The following is a 16,581-nucleotide window of genomic DNA, read 5'->3' on the forward strand; positions in this document are numbered from 1 at the left end:
TGTGGAAGAGGCTTTGAAGATAAAATTGCCAAATATCAACCTTCTGAAAGGCAGGAGATTACTAATATAATACCAGGTCCTGCAGTATTGACTTTTATGTCTAGAATTTCAGTATATTCCTCTCCAAACTTTACAAGTTAAAATGTAATAGGCACTGTTCTATAAACAAGGAACCTGAAGCTCACAGAGATTAAATGATCATCCAGTAACATACTACAACAAAAGAGTGGTAGTTTTAACACATAAATTAGAAAACTTTGAATTACATGTCCATGAGTGTAAGAAAGGATTTTTAAAAATTAAGATGAGCACAGTACTGTGGATTTTTTTTTTTTTTTGACAGAGTTTCGCTCTTGTTACCCAGGCTGGAGTGCAATGATGTGATCTCGGCCCACTGCAACCTCCGCCTCCTGGGTTCAGGCAATTCTCCTGCCTCAGCCTCCCGAGTAGCCAGGATTACAGGCACGCACCACCGTGCCCAGCTAATTTTTTGTATGTTTAGTAGAGAGGGGGTTTCACCATGTTGACCAGGATGGTCTCGATCTCTTGACCTTGTGATCCACCCGCCTCGGCCTCCCAAAGTTCTGAGATTACAGGCGTGAGCCACCGCGCCCGGCCACTACTGTGGAATTTTATGTCATCATGAATGAGAGAAAATACACTTGCTTTAAGTCAAGAGACATATTTTGCTTTGAGTAAAAGGACATTATCAAAATACTAAATCATTCTATTCTATTAAACTATGACCATGTATTCTTCCTCCTAATTTAGGTAAATAAAAGTTTAGAATTAGGGACTAAGGAAGAGATAACCAGAATCTCTCCACAAAATAAGATTAATTAAGACAGCCATCCCTGTTTTTATTAGTCAGATTCCAAGACAAAAGCCCCAATGCTCTCTTGCCCCAGAACGTTGATTCTTGAGCACATCATCCATACAGACGCTGCATGTTCTTATACTTTAGTACCCTGCTTCCTCCTGCCTTCCAAGACCTTCACTCTGCCCTCTAGAGACCACCAACTATGCTCATCCTCTTCTCTGATTTTCTACTTTCTTGCCTTAGAAGCTCAGCTGTCTCCTCACATGCGACATCACTATACCTATCAAAATAATGGATCTTTTTTCTGTACAGCATGTATTTCAGGGTTCAGTAGAGGGATTACTGTCCTCCAGCCTCCCAATTGCTGCTTCTGTCCCTCTGAGACTCATTCATTCATTAATTCATGTCTTAACTCATTTAATAGATACTTACAGAGCTCGTGTTGAGTGTCAATAGTTTTTTTTAAGCTCAAGGGATATGAAAGGTATTATGTGACTTGATCACCCACTTTCCCTCCTAGCTGCAGTCATTATAAACTTCTAGATCAGAGTGTATCACTCATAGAAGATTTTGACATCTAGCTTACAGCCCTGCTCTCCACCTCATATTTGTTTACAGGATAAGTTTACTTCCCTCTGGGAAAGGAAAAGAAGGCCGATAATCTGGTCTAATTTCCTCTTCAGCTGGACCTCTAGATGAATAGAGTAATATTTGCTAGTAGTCTTTATATATACAATGGCCTTAGCAAAATGTCTTTGGGTTAAGGATTACTTATAATTAATAAATCTAATATCAATTATGTGAAACATAACTGCCTGGAGAATGTCAAGTAACTTATATAATTATCAGCATTATTGAATTAACCATATAAATACACTCTGCTATGTGAGGTAATAATCTCCTCACTTGGAGGTCTCATTTTTCACCCAGAACCAGAGAGTATATATGCAACAAAAGAAGAAAGTGCCAGTGTAACCATGTGGGATGTATCAGACATCTCTCTTATTTGTCTTTGCTACTTAATTGCCTATATCCCTGAATTATTTGGAAAGCTGGACATGGAGTATGATATCAGATATGTATGAGTCTAATTTGACAATTCAATCCTGGTTTTAGCTCAGGCTCCCACCTCTATCATTCCACACACATATACACAATTCCTCATTAAATTTAATGTACCAATTACCATCCTGTTGTTAAAGCTACTGGGCATTCACAGTCATCTTACATGACCCATAACCTCTCCATTTTACTCAACACTGATGACTACTCCCTTCTGTCTGGAAAATATCACTCCTTGGCCTCTCTGCCAAATGTGAACAGTTGAATTAGTACTTTTGATGCTTCACACTGCCCTGCATCTATACATTCCTCACAATCTTGACATGGTCAGAGTATATTTCCTTACCTCCTAGACTTTGGGTTTCTCTAAGTGACTACTTTGGACCATGGAATGAATGATTTGGAAATGATAGTGCAGCAGTTCCAATCTAGAAACTTATTCTCTTGTGCCCATACTTCTGTCAAGGAAAACACACTTCAGCTGGCCCTGCCTTAGGGAGTTGGAAAGATACATAAAGCAGAATTTCACCAGCCAAATCCAAGATTTTCTTTCAAAGCAGAGCCATCCCAGTCATCAAAGCCTGAAACAGAACTATCTAGCCACAGATTGGCCATATTCCCCAGCCAATGATTGTTCTTTTTTTTTTTTTTTTTTTTTTTTTTTTAGATGGAGTTTCACTCTTGTTACCCAGGCTGGAGTGCAACGGTGCAATCTTGGCTCACCACAGCCTCCACGTCTTGGGTTCAAGCAATTTAAATGATTGTTCTTTTAACCATGGATTTTAAGTCTGATGTGTGTATTTCCAAAGACTGACATAAAATACCACAGACTGGGTGGTTTAAACAATAGAAATTTATATTCCCCCAATTCTGAAGGCTGAAAATTCAAGATTAAGGTGTTAACAGGTTTATCTGAAAATTGCAGATGACTGCCTGGTCTTGTTTTGTTTTTCTTTGTGTGTATGCATTCCTGTTGTCTCTTTGTGTGTCCAAATTTTATTGTCAGATAAGGACACCAGTCAATTGTCTAATTTTAACTTAACCTCGTTAAAGGATTTATCTCCAAACACAGTCACATTCTGAAGTACTGTCATTTAGGGCTTCAACATATGAATTTTGGAAGGACACAAGTCAGCCCATAACATTATGCTCCATGGAGTTATTATGACAATAACTAACTGGTACCCAACAATCATCTGGTTTCTTCCTACTTCCCTGACCTTTTCTTTTATTTCCTCTACTCAACCATTAAATGTAAGAGACCTCAAGACTCAATCTTAGGCCGGCCTTTCACACTATACTGTAATTTCAGGCCAGGTATTCAACAGGAGAGGTTTTGTCCCCCCACCCCACCCAGGAACATTTGGCAATATCTGGAGACATTTTTGATTATCACAGCTGGGAAATGTGTGCTACTGACATCTAGGGGACACAGCCGGGATCCTGCTATAAAGACATACAATGCAGGAAATCACTCCCCTAAACAAATAATTCACCAGCCCAAAATGTCGATGGTGCTTAGATTAAGAAGCCTTCTTTTAGGCACTTACATCCAAATTCTAGGCTCCATGCCATTGGCAGTAGATTCACATCTCCAGCTCTGATATCTGAGTTTCAAACACACTTAAATTTAACCTCTTTTACTTGGATAATTCAAAAGCACTTCAAACTCAAATTATCCTAAAACAAACCTGTGGTTTTCCCTCCAGATACTGGTTCTCTCACTTGGTATTTCATCTTAGCAAGTGGTATTTATCCAGAAACTCAGGTGCCAATACCCCCTTTCCTCTAACCTATGTAGTTCATCACCATGAGCTAATTTACTTTCTAAATATATCTTTGGTTCATCCATTTTGTTCATTTCCACTGAGAGTATCTTTTCTCCTTAAAGCTGTCATTTGTCTCTCCCTTGGAATGATGTCATTCACTTTTCCAACTAGCAATCAAATGATTACTCTCAAAATTATTGAGCATTCTCTTCATAAAATACAAATAGAAACATGATACTTTGCTGCTTCAAAACAATATAACATTCTCCATTGTCCTTAAAGACTGAAATCCTTAATGTGGCCTAAAAGCAAAATGTCCATAAAATGTATTTTCAAAGCCAGGACACTTTTAAGAGGAGAGTGTGCATACGTGTGTGTGTGTGTGTGTGTGTGTGTGTGTAAATATTAAAAATTATTCCAGGGCAAATATAAACAGAGACTGTCCCAAGCTACTTGCAAACCCTGTCAATCAGTCCTTTGTTGCTCCAACCCTGCCTGCCTCTCAAAATTTATCTCATATTATTTTCCTTTCCTTTTTGACCCTCCAAATAAATTGGACTTTATATGATGCTATCTTCTATGTGCCTCCTATGTGCCATATTTCTTCTACCTCAGTGGTTTTACATGTTTTTCACTCTGCATAGAAATTTCTCACCCCCAAATGTAAATTAGTGCAATCAGTATGGAGAACAGTTTGACAGTTCCTCAAAAAACTCAAAGTAGAGAAACCATATGATCCAGCAATCCTACCTTTAAAGTATGTACTCAAAAGAAAGCAAATCAGTATACTGAAGAGACGTCTGCACTCCCGTGTTTGTTGCAGCACTGTATACAATAGCTAAGATTTGGAAGCAATCTAAGTGTCCACCAACAGATGAATGAATAAAGAAAATGAGGAACATATACACCATGGAATACTATTTGGCCATTAGAAAAAGAGAGAGAAGGAGATCCTGTCATTTGCAGCAACATGAATGGAACTGGAGGACATTAAATTATATGAGATAAGCCAGGCACAGAAAGACAAACATCATGTGTTCTCATCTACTTGTGGTAGCTTAAAATTAAAAGAATTGAACTAATGGAAATAGAGAGGAGAAAGATGCTTACCAGCATGTGGGGATGTGGGCAGATGGTTAATCCTTACAAAATATATGAAGAATGAATAAGATTTGGCATTTAATACTGCAACAGAGTAATAATAGTCAGCAATAATTTAATAAGACATTTAGAAAATAGCTTAAAGAATATAATTAAATTATTTGTAACACAAAGGATAAATGTTTGAGGTGATGGATACCCCATTTGCCTTCAAGTGGTTATTACCCATGGCATGCCTGTATCAAAATATCTCATATATCCCATAAATATGTACACCTACTATGAACCAACAAAAATTAAAAATTTAGAGAAATTTTCAACCGTCTTCCTCACTAGTAAATCCCTATCGTTCTTTACTATTTCTTCAGAAAATTTGCCCTGACTCTTCAGAAACTACAAGTTTCCCTGCTATATACCCTCACATCATTGTATATACTTCTTTCAAAGCATTAAGAATCCAAAGTCACTTGGAGTACAAATACAGTCCTAACTGTGGGTTGTCATTTGTCTGAGGTGGGTTTTTCCTTGTCATTTGGGTTTTTAATGTTTGTTTTGAGTTGTGTTTTGTTTGCTAGGTAACACTTGGACGATGAGGTTCATGAGGTATATTACACTATGTCTCACAGATACTCAGTGGTCAAATAGTGGAATTAATTTATTAACTTGACCAAGATCACATAATAAGTAAAATCAAAACGTATATTGAACATTCTATGAGATATGTACAATATATTACTGCTTCTTACTTTTGTACATATATAATAGACTCTTAAACAGAATATGTACCATCCTAAATGCACATATATCTGGAAGGTAATATTCTAGCAGTGCTCATTATTTGTTCATATTTTACGAATAATGTAATAAAAGGAAAAGTGTGTTCCATTTGTTGAATACAAGCACCTATTATTTTGTTGACTCCTCTCTTTTCATTATTATTATTATACTATACTTTAAGTTCTGGGGTACATGTGCAGAGCGTGCAGGTCTGTTACATAGGTATACATGTGCCCTGGTGGTTTACTCCATCCTCCACCCTGTCATCTACCTTAGGTATCTCTCCTAATGCTATCCCTTCCAGCCCCCCACCCCTGCTATCCTTCGCCTAGCACCTCGCATCCCAACAGGCCATGGTGTGTGATGTTCCTATCCCTGTGTCCATGTGTTCTCATTGTTCATCACCCACTTATAAGCAAGAACATGTAGTGTTTGGTTTTCTGTTCTTGTATCAGTTTGCTGAGAATGATGGTTTCCAGATTTATCCATGTCCCTGGGAAGGACATGAATTCATCCTATTTTATGGCTGCAAAGTATTTCATGGTGTATATATACCACATTATTTTTATCCAGTCTATTATTGATGGGTATGTGGGCTGGTTCCAAGTCTTTGCTATTGTGAACAGTGCCATAATAAACACACATGTGCATGTGTCTTTATAATAGAATGATTTATAATCCTTTGGGTATATACCCAGTAATGGGATTGCTGGGTCAAATGGGATTCCTAGTTCTAGATCCTTGAGGAATCGCCACACTGTCTTCCACAATTGTCAAACTAATTTACACTCCCACCAACAGTGTAAAAGCTTTCCTATGTTTCCACATCCTCTTCAGCATCTGTTGTCTCCAGCATTTTAATGATCACCATTCTAACTGGTATGAGATAGTATCTCAATGTGGTTTTTGTTTGCATTTCTCTAATGACCAGTGATGATGAGTTTTTATTCATATGTATCTTGGTTGTATAAATGTCTTCTTTTGAGAAGTGTCTGTTAATATCATTCACCCACTTTTTTATGGGGTTTTTTTTCTTGTAAATTTGTTTAATTCTTTGTAGATTCTGGATATTAGCCCTTTGTCAGATGGGTAGATTGCAAAAAAATTTTTCCATTGTGTTGGTTGCCGGTTCACTCTAATGATGGTTTCTTTTGCTGTGCAGAAGCTCTTTAGTTTAATTAAATCCTATTTGTCTATTTTGGCTTTCATTGCCATTGCTTTTGGCATTTTAATCAAGAAGTCCTTGCCCATGCCTACGTCCTGAATGGTATTGCCTAGGTTTTCTTCCAGGGTTTTTATGGTGTTAGGTCTTCTGCTGAAATCTTTAATCCATTTGGAGTTAATTTTTGTATAAGGTGTAAAGAAGGGATCAAGTTTCAGCTTTCTGTATATGGCTAGCTAGTTTTCCCAGCACTGTTTATTAAATAGGCAATCCTTTTCTTATTGCTTATTTTTGTCAGGTTTGTCAAAGGTCAGATGGTTTTAGATGTGTGGCATTACTTCTGAGGCCTCTGTCTGTTCCACTGGTCTATTCTATGTATATGTTTTGGTAGCAGTACCATGTTGTTTTGATTATTGTGGCCTTGTAGGAAGTTTGAAGTCAAGTGTGGTGAGGCCTCCAGGTTTTTTTTTTTTTTCCTTAGAATTTTCTTGGCTATGGGGGCTCCTTTTGGTTCCATATGAAATTTAAGACCTTTTTTCTCCAATTTTGTGCAGAAAGTCAATGGTAGATTCATGGGGATAGCATTGAATCTATAAATTACTTTGGGTAATATGGCCATGTTCACTTGGCCATATTGTGAATGGGAGTTCACTCATAATTTGACTCTCTGTTTGTCTGTTATTAGTGTATTGGAATGCTTGAAATTTTTGCACATAGACTTTTGTATCCTGAGACTTTGCTGCAGTTGCTTATCAGTTTAAGGAGATTTTGGGCTGAGATGATGGGGTCTTATAAACATACAATTATGTCATCTGCAAATAAAGAAAATTTGACTTCCTCTTTTCCTAATTGAATACCTTTATTTCTTTCTCTTGCCTGATTGCACTGGCCCAAACTTCTAATACTATGTTGAATAGGAGTGGTGAGATAGGGCATCCTTATCTTGTGCTGGTTTTCAAAGAGAATGCTTTTAGCTTTTGCTCATTCAGTATGACATTGGCTGTGGGTTTGTCATAAATAGCTCTTATTACTTTGAGATTCGTTCCATCAATATGTAGTTTATTGAGAGTTTTTAGCATAAAGGGCTGTTGAATTTTGTCAAAGGCCTTCTTGCATTTATTGAGATAATGATGTGGTTTTTGTCTTTGGTGCTGTTTATGTGATGGATTATGTTTATAGATTTGTTATATATGTTGAACCAACCTTGCATCCCAGGGATAGAGCCTACTTGATCTTGATGGATAAGCTTTTTGATGGGTTGTTGCATCCAGTTTGCCAGCATTTTATTGAAGATTTTTGCATTGATGTTCATCATGGATATTGGCCTGAAATTTTCTTTTTTAGTTGTATCTCTGCCAGGTTTTGGTATCAGGATGATGTTGGTCTCACAAAATGAGTTAGGGAGATTCCCTTCTTTTCTATTGTTTGGAATAGTTTCAGAAGGCATGGTACCAACTCCTCTTTGTACCTCTGGTAGAATTCGACTGTTAACCCGTCTGGTACTAAACTTTTTTTGGTTGGTAGGCTATGAATTGCTGCCTCAATTTCAGACCTTGTTATTATTCTATTCAGGAATTTGATACCTTCCTGGTTTAGTCCTGGGAGAGTATAAGCATCCAGGAATTTATCCATTTCTTCTAGATTTACTGGTTTATTTGCACAGAGGTATTTATAGTCTTCTCTGGTGTTAGCTTGTATTTCTGTGGGATTGGTAGTGATATCCCCTTTATCATTTTTATTGCATCTATGTGATTCGTCTATCTTTTCCTCTTTATTAATCTGGCTAGTGGCCTATCTATTTTGTTGATCTTTTCAAAAAGACCAGGTCCTGGATTTATTGATTTTTAAAGGGTTTTTTGTGTCTCTATCTTCTTCAGTTCTGCTCTGATTTTAGTTATTTACTGTCTTCTGCTAGCCTTTGAATCTGTTTGATCTTGCTCCTCTAGTTCTTTCAATTGTGATGTTAGGGTATCGATTTCAGATCTTTCTTCACTTCTCTTGTGGGCATTTAGTGCTATAAATTTCCTTCTAGACACTGCTTTAAACATGACCCTGAGATTTTGATACATTATATCTTCATTCTCCTTGGTTTCAAAGAAATTCTTTGTTTCTGTCTTCATTTCATTATTTACCTAGTAGTCGTTCAGGAGCAGCTTGTTCAGTTTCCATGTAGTTGTGTGATTTTGAATGAGTTTCTTAATCCTAAGCTCTAATTTGATTGCTCTGTGGTTTTAGAGACTGTTTGTTATAATTTCCATTCTTTTGCATTTGCTGAGGAGTGTTTTATTCTCAATTATGTGGTCAATTTTAGAATAAGCACAATGTGAAGAATGTATATTCTGTGGATTTGGGGTGAGGAGTTCTGTAGATGTCTATTAGGTAAGCTTGGTCCAGACCTGAGTTTAAGTCCTAGATATCCTTGTTAATTTTCTGTCTCATTGATCTAACACTGACAGTGGGTGTTAGAGTCTCCCACATTTATTGTATGGGAGTCGACATCTCTTTGTAGGTCATTAAGAACTTGCTTTATGTATCTGGATGCTCCTGTATTGGTGCATGTATATTTTGGATAGTTAGCTCTTCTTGTTGCATTGATCCCTTTACCATTAAGCAATGCCCTTCTTTGTCTCTTTTGATCTGTTGGTTTAAATCTGTTTAATCAGAGACTAGGATTATGACCCCTGCTTTGTTTTTTGTTTCAATTTGTTGGTAAATTTTTCTCCATCCATTTATTTTGAGCCTATGTGTGTCTCTGCATGTGAGATGAGTCTCCTGAATACAGCACACCAATGAGTCTTGACTCTTTATCCAATTTGCTAGTCTGCGTCTTTTAATTGGGGCATTTAGCCCCTTTACATTTAAGGTTAATATTGTTATGTGTGAATTTGATTCTGCTATTTTCATGCTTGCTGGTTGTTTTGCCCATTAGTTGATGCAGTTTCTTCATAGCATCGATGGTCTTTAAAATTTGGTATGTTTTTGCAGTGGCTGGTACCAGTTGTTCCCTTACATGTTTAGTGCTTCCTTCAGGAACTCTATAAACACCTATTCTTAAGAGTAAATCTGAAGCCAGAAAGTAGTTGGAAACTTAAGTTGTTAGAAGTTTCCTAAACTAATTATAAAGATTTATCAGGATTTTCCAGAGAAACAGAAACAATAGGATATATATGAATATATGTAGCTATCCTATGGTTATATTTAAATAAGTATATGTTTAAATATATATTCATATTTCTACCTATTATAAGGAATAAGAAATTGGATTTATACAGACTGAGAAGTGCTATGATCTGGCATCTGCAAGCTGGAGACTTAAGAAGTCAGTAGTATAGTTCTAGTCCAAGTCTGAATATCTGAGAACCAGAAGAAGCAATGGTATAAGTTCTAGACCAAGTCCAAAAGTCTAAAAACCAATAGTGTTGATGATTTAAATCCTAGCCCAGGGAACACAGATGTCCCAACATAGTAGTCAGACAGAGAGAGAGAATTCTCTCTTCCTCAGATTTTTGTTCTCTTCAGTCCCACAATAGTTGAGATGAGGCCCATTCACAATGGGGAGGGCAGTCTGCTTTACTCAGTGTATCAATTCAAATGCTAATCTCTTCCAGAAACACGCTAACAGACAAACCAAGAATTAATGTTTAACCAATAGTTGATGCACCATCACCCAATCAAGTTGATATATAAAATTAACCATCACTAAAAGAGGTGAAAATAACTCCTTTACACAAAACATTTTCTAATACAAACAAGGTCATGATGAAATCCAACAAAACTTTGAATTATGAAAATATTTTTTAAAACTGGAATGTAACCTATAAACACACAGGTTTTGACATAAATAAAATTGCTTACAATTTGTTTAAAAATATTTCTGATATTCTTGTGTGATTTACACACAAGTTAATTAAACTAGGCTGGAGCCCTTCTTCAGTTAATATCCATTCAAATACCACACACACACTTCTCTTCTGTGACACCACAATTACTTTGGCATTCACAATAACTATTCTTGAAGAAAGAGCTTCCACAGGAGAATTTCTCCTTTATCTTTAATAACAGGAAACAGACTGCTGATTAAGCAAGGCAATTAAAGCTTTCATTACACCAGTCCAACACAGCTTTCTTTTTCTTCTAAGACCTAAGAATTCTATTTAAAAAGTACCACTTTCATGGTTCAGCCAACTCACTTCTTATATTTCTCATGTTTGTATCTGCTGAATAGAGACATTTGCTATGTTTCAAAAAATATGTGAAACTTTCTTGATTTTTGAAAATCTTTTGAATTTATCTTTACTAAATAGACCTACTTCAAAGTAGGAAAATGTATTAGTCTGCAGTCATGTCTAAATAATTATGTTCCAGTCATTAAACATTAGTAGGTGGCCTGTTTGGTATCAGCAGTGCATTTTATAGCTGTCTAAAACTTTAAAGTAATGATTTGAAAAGCAAAGGAAATAGCAGTGGAAACAGATAGAAAGTACTGATAGCTTTCCTGCCCCACACTGTCAACATGACTAGCATTTATTTCTTATAAGAATTTTTGCTCATCTTGCAAAATGCCATAAGCATGCCTTTTAATTTAAAATAATTTAATTTCTAACATTTTAACACAAATCGTTTTAAAAAAGAAAAAGGAACAAAGTAATTACATTTAATTTCATGGTTTCAGATTCCTAAAAGCCATCATATTCTTTTGTGTAACTGAAGACTTCCATTAAGGAGGGGAAGAAAAAATTCGTGAAACTTTTACTCTTTTTTTGGAACACAAACAGAATTTGTGGTGCCATTCCATTGAATATTTACTAGGAAAGATAGCTGTGGTGATTCTGTACTGCTTAGAAATGTAGAAATCATTTCAGAGAAGTGGGTCTAAATTCTGATGGAAGAATTCCTTATAATTTCTTTCCTAATATTAACTCAAATTGGAAAAAAAGAAATTGCAGGATGAAGGATAGTCTATTTTTGTATGTCTCTTTAAATCTTAAAGAATACAGCACTAGATTCTGAATTTATGAGAGTAAGCCCAGAGGTAGATTAATATTTCGTTGACTTGAGACCTTAAAAGATCATCTAATAACCTTTATTCCTGCTAATCCATCTCTCTAGAAAAGTGTAAGTAGATTTTAGGAGTCAATACAGCTTTCAAAAGAAATCCACTTATTAGTAGTAATGAAGCAAGCTTCTTCCACAACTTAGAATATTCTTTTCTGTAAAAACTGTTTTTTATCCATGGAAGTCTTCCTGATCATGTTCCAAGGCTTAACTAAAATTTATACCTACTAGGGAAACTTCTCCCATCCCTCCAATTTAAATAATTCATCATTCTACAAGTTTCTATAATAATTTCATACCTCATTTTGGGTATTTATCATATATTTTTATAAAATTATAAGTATATTGTCTGTGTACACACATCTGGGTAAAAAAGTAAATGAAATATTATCTTATTCTATGAATAACTTTGATTTTGAGTTGGCTTTCTAGTTCTGATCCCTTGGAAACCTAATAAAGATAGAATTTAATATTGGTTATGAAAGAAATCACACCTGGTTGATAAAATATTTTATTATTTAGAAGGGTGTAAATAAACTATCAATACTTAGTGGGAAGCCATGGCTTTGGACTAGCCTGAGTGTGTGACTTATAAGTGGACATAACCTTTGCATAGAGGCATACCTCATGTATTTGAAAAGCACAGTATATTATTTGTTTAAGTATCCCCCTCTTTTTAAAAAAAAAAATCTTGTACATTTCAATAGCTTTGGGGATACAAGTGTTTCTTTTTTACATGGACAAATTGTATAGTGAAGTCTGAGATTTTAGTGCAGTCATCACCAAGCATGTTATAAGCAGTATGTAACTTTATATCCCTCACCCCACTCCCATCATGCCCCTTCTGAGTCTCCAAATTTCATTATGTCACTCTGTATGACTTTGCATACTCATAGCTTAGCTTCCACTTATAAGTGAGAAAATAGAATATTTAGTTCTCAATTCCTGAATTACTTCACTTAGAATAATGGCCTCCAATTCAACCAAGTTGCTGCAAAATACATTATTTCATTCTTTTTTATGGCTGAGTAGTATTCGATGTTGTATATATGCCACATTTTCTTTATCTACTCATCAGTTGATGGGAACTTAGGTTGGCTCCATATTTTTGCAATTTTGAATTGTGCTGTGATAAACATATATGTGCAGGTATCTTTTTATATACTATCTTCTTTTCTTTTGGGTAGATGCCCAGTAGTGGGATTGCTAAATTGAATGACAGATCTACTTTTAGTTCTTTAAGAAATCTCCATAGTTTTCCTTCGAGGTTGTACTAATTTGCATTCCTATCAGCAGTGTATGTATTCCTTTTTCACAACATCCATGCCAATATCTATTGTTTTTTGACTTTTTAATAATGGCCATCCTACCTGGGGTAAGGTGGTATCTCCCTGTGGTTTTCACTTGCATTTCCCTGATGATTAGTGATTTTGAGCATTTTTTCATATGTTTGTTGGCCATTTGCATATCTTCTTTGGAAAATATCTATCTATTTATGGCATTTTCCTACTTTTGAGAGAATTATTTTATTTTTATTGCTGAATTGTTTGAGTTCCTTGCAAATTCTGGATATTAGTTCTTTATCATATGCATAGTTTGTAAATATTTTCTCCTATTCTGTGGGTTGTCTGTTTAATGATTATTTCTTGGACTGTGCATAACAGTATCCCCCTCTTCTAAATGACAATTATTTTCACTGCCAATTATGAAATAGTGAGCAACATTATAAATCTCATGGCTTGAAAAATAGTTTTAAAATAATAAATTGTAATTTTAAACATACTAGTCAAAATCAGTAAAATATTCCTATATGAACTGAACTTTACACTTACCAAACAAAAATATTATCCATTACAATTCATACTATGTTTTACTTGTTTAAATTTAAAACACCAATAAAAACTCTAAGCTATCCTGTAAAATGATAGAATTGAAATAACTCAAACTTTTTTTTGATCTTTACAATTTCTGTGTCATCACTGTTTAGTTTTAACCTATTGTTTTAATGAAGGACTATGTACTAGCATAGCATTCAGAGACATAAGCTTCACCTAAAGCAACTTTGAGTGATTCCTAACCATTGTGGACTTACTCTTGAAGGAAAAACACATGGAGTTGAGTCTATGAGTGTCAGAGGCTGGCCACATAACAAGAAGTTTCTTTAGTTAATTTCCATTAAAAAGACAAAGTTTACTAAAGCACAAGTAATACATATGCATTAATTTGAAGCTCACATACAGTCTTAATGAACTTACACCCTTCTGTACAAGATGGAGTAGCAGGAATTGGATTTATTTTCCTATCTGAAACAATTTTTAAGAAACAGCAGAAAAATATAGAAAGCAATCATTTCCAAGACACTGGGCACCATGCAGTAAAAGACACTGATCTCTGAAGATGGAACACAAACAATTTTGGCCCTAAAATTGCCTCTGCTTACTGCCTGGAAAGAAATCTCATACTCTTTAGTGAAAAAAGGACAGCCCAGGAAGAGCCCCAAAGACTTCCAGAGTTGAAAACACTTGGTTTAGAGTCTAGAGAGACTGCGTTGGCTAGAGTCTGCAGAACGTACTACCAGAAGAGAGCTTCACAGAGAGTCTGCCACAAGTATTCAGAGTACTGATCAGCATGTAGTATTTGGAAACTACCCAAGGCTAGGGAAAGAACCGTCTAATAGGGTTAAAGGCAAAAGTGTTCAGCATTTACATGGGACCAGAAACAGTATGTGTTCCCACCAGTTAAGCCGGAAGATTGATATTTTATGTGCCATTGGGCAAACTATACAAAAGGGTCTAAAGTAACAGTGGGCAATATTTTTCCCTGGACTGACCACTGCTCCAGAGCTACCTAACTGCTAATAAATGCAAAATCAAAGAAGATCGATATGTTTCCAAATAACTGCATCCATAAATAAAGCTCAAGAAGATTTAGAAGAATATAAAAATATCCAGAACCCAAAAAAGTAAAATTTATAAAATCTGTCATCCAAGGAAACATTATGAGGTAGGAAAGAAAAGCAGAAAAATACAACCCATAGTAAGGGGAATACTCAATCAATCAACCAGGCACAGAGGCTTATGCCTATAATCCCAGTGCTTTGGGGAGGCCTAGGTATAAGGATCACTTGAGGCCAGGAGTTTAAGATCAGCCTGGATAACATAGTGAGACCCCCATCTCTACAAAAAATGCAAAAATTAACCAGGTATGGTAGTGTGCTCATGAAGTCCTAGCTACTCAGAAAGCTGAGGAAGGAAAATTGCTTGAGCTCAGGATTCTGAGGCTGCAGTGAGCTATGACCATGCCACTGCACTCCAGCCTGAATGACAGAGTGAGACCCTGTCTTTTAAAAAACAAAATAAAATAAATAAATAAAAATGCAGTGGCAACTCTTGAAATTAGATTTCCTCTCAACTCATCAGGTGTGTTGTTGTTGTCACTTGTTTTTATGTTATTATTTCTGTTATTTAGTAACATTCCTGAAGTAATTCTGCAAAAATATATATATTTTTGGTCCTATGCAGCCAAGCAGTCTGTACTTGGTTAGCTCATTGGTCACCTAATAATTGGACAGAAATTTCTTTAAATGTCTTGAACCAGTAAGTCTCCCAACTTTTATAAGGGACTCTGTTTAGGTTTTGAAGTGTGTGTACAATGTTCCAGCAGGCAGGTTATACTTATGCCTTAGCCTTTACTTCTGGTTCTCAGAGAACTTCAAGGTTAGACTATCAGTATTCCTCATTGTTTTGTCTAGATGCATATTTTCATCTGGTATCATTTTTCATCTCCCTAAATTTTTTCCTTTAACAAATTTCTAGTGCCCCTGAAAAAACCCAGACACTGGGTTTACTATACAAAGACTTTAAATCAGACATTGTTTAATCTTTCTTTTTTTGAGACAGAGTCTTGCTATGTTGTCCAGGCTGAAGTGCAGTGGCATGATCTCAGCTCACTGCAATCTCCACCTCCCAAGTTCAAGCAATTCTCCTACCTCAGCCTTCCAAGTAGCTAGGACTACAGGAGTGTGCCACCAAGCCCAGATATTTTTTGTATTTTTAGTTGAGACAGGGTTTCACCATGTTAGCCAGGCTGTTTTCATACTCCTGGCCTCAGGCAATCCATACTCCTCGGCTTCCAAAAATGCTGGGATTACAGGCATGAGCCACCATGCCTGACCAATTTTTAAATATTTTTAAAGAATTAGGCTCTGCAATGGTAGCTCACTCTTGTAATTCTAGCACTTTGGGAGGCTGAGGCAGGCAGATCACTTGAGGCCAGGCATTTGAGACTAGCCTAGCCAACATAGCAAAATCCCTTCTCTACTAAAAATATCAGGTGTGGTTGACATGGGCCTGTAATCCCAGCTAGTTGGGAAGCTGAAGCAGGAGAATTTCTTGAACCCAGGAGGCAGAATTTGTAGTGAGCCAAGGTTGTGCCACTGTACTCCTGCCTGGGTGACAGAGCAAGACTCAAAAGAAAGATGGAAAGGATAATGTATAAATAACTCAAATAAATTATGAGAATGATATATCACCAAATACAAACATCAATAAAGAGACAGAAAAATACAAAAAAGAATAATCAAATATTCTGGAGTTGAAAAATACAATAATTAAAAAGTTCTCTAGAGAAGCTCAACAAAAAAATTGAGTTGGCAGAAGAACAAACATGTAAGTTTTGAAGATAACATCAATTCTGATTATGCATTCTGAGAAACAGAAAGAAAAAATGTATATAGCCTCGGAGACATATGACACCAAGTTCATCAACTTAAGCAAAATAAGAATTCAAGAAAGAGAGATATAAAGAGAAAGAGGCAATATTAGAGAAATAATGGC

Source organism: Callithrix jacchus, chromosome 17 (assembly GCF_049354715.1).
Source record: "Callithrix jacchus isolate 240 chromosome 17, calJac240_pri, whole genome shotgun sequence".
Taxonomy (NCBI): Eukaryota; Metazoa; Chordata; class Mammalia; order Primates; family Cebidae; genus Callithrix; species Callithrix jacchus.